This window comes from Stylophora pistillata, chromosome 2, assembly GCF_964205215.1.
Source record: "Stylophora pistillata chromosome 2, jaStyPist1.2, whole genome shotgun sequence".
In the NCBI taxonomy this organism is placed as follows: Eukaryota; Metazoa; Cnidaria; class Anthozoa; order Scleractinia; family Pocilloporidae; genus Stylophora; species Stylophora pistillata.
Genome location: NC_142520.1, coordinates 18639701 through 18644700, shown reverse-complemented (window position 1 = coordinate 18644700; position 5000 = coordinate 18639701). Strand labels below are relative to the sequence as shown.

At 37.5% G+C, this 5000-nt stretch overlaps 1 protein-coding gene and 1 non-coding gene across 2 annotated transcripts in view; both read left to right on the top strand.

Moving 5' to 3' along the window:
* Positions 1-5000, top strand: part of LOC111339894 (uncharacterized) — a 449109-nt gene that overhangs the window by 350143 nt on the left and 93966 nt on the right. The window lies entirely within an intron of this gene.
* The window catches only part of LOC148737549 (uncharacterized), a 6346-nt gene continuing 6253 nt past the window's right edge, over positions 4908-5000 (top strand). The window contains exon 1 of the mRNA XM_088747822.1: positions 4908-5000. This exon is cut by the window's right edge and continues 91 nt beyond it. The gene's annotated coding sequence lies outside the window, so the exon portion shown is untranslated.

The window sequence follows — 5000 nt, the reverse complement described above, 5'->3', positions numbered from 1 at the left end:
TCTAAGTTGTCACTAGCCACTTGGCTAGTGTCTAGCCTTGGATGGGGTGTTTTACAATTTAAAAGCCTAGACTCAAACAGGTTTGGGGGAGAATAACAGGCTACTGGAATATGTTGCAATAACTTGAATCTTTGTGACCAAATTCTTCAGAAAAAAAAAAAAAACCTATTAACATATGCCAAGATAAACAGATATCTAGTTTAGATATGAAAAGGATATAGGTTCATGCAAAAGAAACTGCACTTTACCTTGCCAAGTGATGGTGCTCTTTCCGCGATGAATGTAGAGCAGCGTGAACCAGGAATAAGTTGAAGATGTCCCGCACTGTTAAAGAAAAGAAACCAAAGAGATGTTGCCACAAGTTGCACTAATTAATGACAATGAATTGCAATGAAATACACGAACCTGTGCGTTACTGCCCCCAATGTTGACAACGTCATAACGGAGGGGTTTTAAAATGTCTACAGCTCTGTCAAAGTTTCCCTTTAAAAAAATACACAAAATTAAACCTCAAGAATCTTATTGTTCCAGTCATAAGTTCGTTGAGTGTTTAGTGAAGTAAAGTTGGGAGAGCGTAAAAGAGGTGAATGTACCCTGTCTGCCTGTTCAAATGCTTCACAGAGGGTCAAACCAACCTTTCTAGATACTTCGCAATTTGTTCCTGAGCCATCCCTGAAAACAAAACAAAACAAAAAACAAAACCAAAAACAGAAAATAGACATTGCAAGGCTAAGTCATAGTAACGATCGACCTAATGTCTTAGTAGAACAATTAAACAATAGCTAATGAGAGGTCTGGGTGAAAGCAATGGCTTGTATTTTTCATTGTGCGAGACCTCCCAGGAAAGGAGAGCGATTCTCTCTTGGGTATCGTGAACGAAAACCAAAGTAATTACATCAGCCTATCATAAGGAAAGGAACTATCACTTAGAACCAATGAGGACTCAAAATTAGAACTGCCCGAGGCGCGGGAAAACGCCGGAGTTCCCAGTTTGCCATTGATTCTAGGTTTGCATCTGATTGGTTGAAAAGTTGCAAAGGGTTTTCTAGACCAATCACCCAACAGAGTGAGGCAAAATCTCGGTAGTCCCGGATTACTTTTGAAGCTCTTGAGAATTGAAACCAATGGCTACTATCAAAATACAGAGGTCGGAAGCTCAAATATATACAAGGAGTTGCAGGAGATGGCCAAAATCCCTTCAGGAGTAACTGACACTGTCATACACATTTCCCACCTCGCATACAAGTAAAGAAATCAGAAAAAAGAAAAAGGCAGAATGCTTGGTAAGACAACTTTTTTCAAACCAGATGTATTGAAAAGTATATTTGGAATAGTTTGAGCGCTATTTGTTAGAAGAGTGGAGGTTCCCTTAAACCATTAAGATATGTCACATCGAAGTTTTCTCAAAAGGGACTGTAATTGGCATTTTGCAAGGTTTGTTGACATTATTTCCACTAGCCAATCAAGAAAAATGCGGCGGCATTCCACATTTCCACTGGGGTAAATAACTACAACTTTTACCTCGGTAGCGGCCGAAATCGATTGTCCTCCGAGCTGCACTTGATTTTATACAAACGTTGGAGTTTGTTCTTTCAGGCGAGATCCTTGTGGCCAATCGCCTGTTTTAAAATTTTTTTAGCTTCTACGCATTATCAATGGCTGATCACCATAGTTGTAGGTTTTTAGACTGTCTCCGACCAACTCAATTAATTTGAAAAAGCGACATGTGCTTCTTAATTTGTGACCTTGTGGCGTGCAAATTCCGTAGGATACCCTAGACGAATGCGTCAACTGACAACAAAGGTCACTAGATAACTCTTTCAAGTTTTGTTTCTTGAGTCGTGAAACTCAGGACCTCTATATTCTTTCCTTTTGAGGATCCAAAACAATTTTTCCGTTGAAATATAAGTTGTTCATTCGTATCGAAGGACTAATCTGGGTTTGCAAATTCTTCCTTCCTCGCTTTCTAAATTTTCTGCGGATTATTTTAACCTTTTTTACCGCTTTATTTGGTGTATTACTGCGCGGTTCCGTCCGTGTTCGCTACAAGTGAATGTTTTATTTAACACGCTCGTCAGTTTTAGATACAGGTTTCATTTTATTCCATTTGATTGTTCCTTCAAGAATGCGTGACATGTCGGGTAAGTCATGAAGTGTATAACGCCATGAGAAATCATGGGTTTTGGGCAGGCGTTTTTTCCGGTTTTCTCTACTTCCCCCCTTCCCCGCGATGTGTCACTCGCACCAAATCTTCTACCCTTCCAATATGGCGACCGAATATTCGCTGCGCTGAGTCTTACGCTTGACAACACAAACTATCGCCTGCTGGCAAGCTAAAGGCTGTCAGAATAATTGCTGAGTACTGTCTGCTATCCCTTCAAGGAGATTGTTCACCTGTGATTCTAGATCCTTCTGGCTCTTCTTTTTCACTCGTTACAGTAATAATTACAAATATGCAAACTATCATTGATGCGCTGTGAAATGCATGCGTAAACAATGGAGTCTCTCTTGTGTTTTACCTGGAATGACTGTGATGCTGACCGCCAATAAACGATATAGATGAAATACAATAACCCATTTCCGAATTACGCGTGGCCTCTTTTTCAAATCGAGTCCTGCTGCTCATCCTTTTAGATAATAATACGCTTTCATTCACATGCAAATTAAACTCATTTTCACAAGAATGGTTGATCACCAGGCCTCGTTTTGAAAAAGAGGCCAAGGTTAATTCGGAAATGAGCTATTACTTAATCAAAGGACTTCCAATGGTTTATTCGATGTGTGGGCGTTTCATCTTGAATAAGGTTAACTGACATAAATGATAAGAATGGGAAACATTGCTATACAAAGTCAATTTGAGAATAAATATGGACAATTTTGTTTTTAAGAAATTAATTTGAAAATGTCAGGACCTTAGGACTACATAATTTTTTTGTAAAAAAAATAATAAAGATGAACTTCGGTTATGAGGCTTTCTGAGCAACAGCACTCGATCAAGTCTGTAGGCTTTTGGAAGTTCTACTTATCACAACTTTCGTATGTCTGTTTAATAATCAAAAAAAGTGTTTACTGCGGTGAAGTTATAAGTTTCGTCTCATGTCTTTCGCAAGACTGATTCATTAACGATTTGCTGATGAAAAGAGTGTCGGTTGCAACAAGGGAGAAATAAGACTCAAGACGCACAAGATTTGCGTGGAAAAAAAGACACAAGTAATGTTTAACGGTGCAAACTTGCAAGGTGAGTGATGTATCATCCGGCAGAAAGTACATTAAATCATGAGATCTCAAAAAGTGTCTTCATATAGACTTAAAGCTCGCATTTCTACGGTTGCATGGCAACCTGACAGATCAGCTGAAAAGTGCTAGCAAAATTGGAAGACATTAAGAAAATTGTGACGATGTAGACCAAGTAATAAAACAAAAAAACAAAATGAATTAAGCGAGTTTAACCGCAGACAAGCGGATAATCTGCCCATTTGATAGGATAACTACGAATTAAAATATCTTTTACCATCATCACGTAGTGATATAAAAACAATCCTCCTCGTACTGAGTTTCATAATTGAATAATTATCCATGTGCTGTGAAACGAAAGGAATATCTATAGCGGTCTCAAAAGTCTTTTCAAAGCATTTATTTCATATCTAAGCCTTTTATCCTGAACAAGTTGAGTTTTTGTGGTAAATGTTATTATGTAAAGCTGCTTTTCAAGAAAAGATGCCGAAACTCCGGTTTAAAAGTTGTCATGCGCAATCGACTGGGTTAAGGCATTTCACAGTTCATTCTGCACATATAGGTTTGACAATGTGTGCCAGTCTCTCTAAGGGCGGTACTGTCGACATCCTGTCGAAAGAAAGTTTTCCTTTTCTTTTTTGCCCATGAAAAGTGTTTGGGGCAACATTCTGCATTTATAGTTTGGTTGTCCTCCATTTCTCTTTTTTTTTTTTTTCTGGTGTCGCCACAAGCTAAAGCTGATTTTTGGCAACACCGCCCGTGTGGACGGGGATCGAAAGTGTCGAGCGCGCTCACAAAATTCCCTGTTGTTTCGAATTAAAAGATGCACTCAGTCATTTTACAGACAAAACATGGAAAATTCACTTGGAACCGGAGGAGAGGCTTTTATTCGACTTTAATTTACATATCAAAAACTCACTACTTTATAGGAAATACTTAAAATGCAGGCGTAAATTGGGCTGAAAAAAATCTCTTAGCGAGATTCACACTTAAAATATACTTTACCTCACTGAAGTCACGATATCTATAGCTATATTCTAAAATACAGTTTTTTAAGTCACTCAGTCATTTCACTAAAATACAGTTTTTTAAGGCATTCAGTCATTTCACAGACAAAACATGGAAAATTCACTTGGAATCGGAGGAGAAGCTTTTATTCGACTTTAATTTACATATGAAAAACTCACTAATTTATAGGAAATACTTAAAATGCAGGCGTAAATCGGGCTAAAAAAAAAAAAACTCTTAGCGAGATTGACACTTAAAATATACTTTACTTCACTGAAGTCACGATCTCTAAAACTGTATTCTAAAATACCTTTAAAAATTTGGTTAGAATACCACAGAGATATAAATTGGAATCTTAAAACAAAAACAAAAAATTATAATAATAAAAAACAACAATCCAGGCTTTGTTATTCGCTTGCATTTTCACAGAGTTTAACTGATATATTCTTTTGTCATTTGATGCTGCTTATAACTAAGGAAACAAGTACAAGAAGAGTCCCTAAGGATAGAGAGTAAAAGATGGAAATAACTGTCTGAGGAGAAAACGAACCAAATTAACTGTTTCAGTACATATTAATTAATCTCACAGCGTCGCTGTGACGGGCGGTGAAAAATCTTTCATATATCACTCCCAAATATGATTGGTTCACACGTTTCTAGGAAGTATAGCCTTAAATTGGAGGTACAACCATGTAACAAACTACTGTTAACCTCCTCTGTTTGTTCAACAGCTCCAAAATATTGAAAGGATTTCTTTT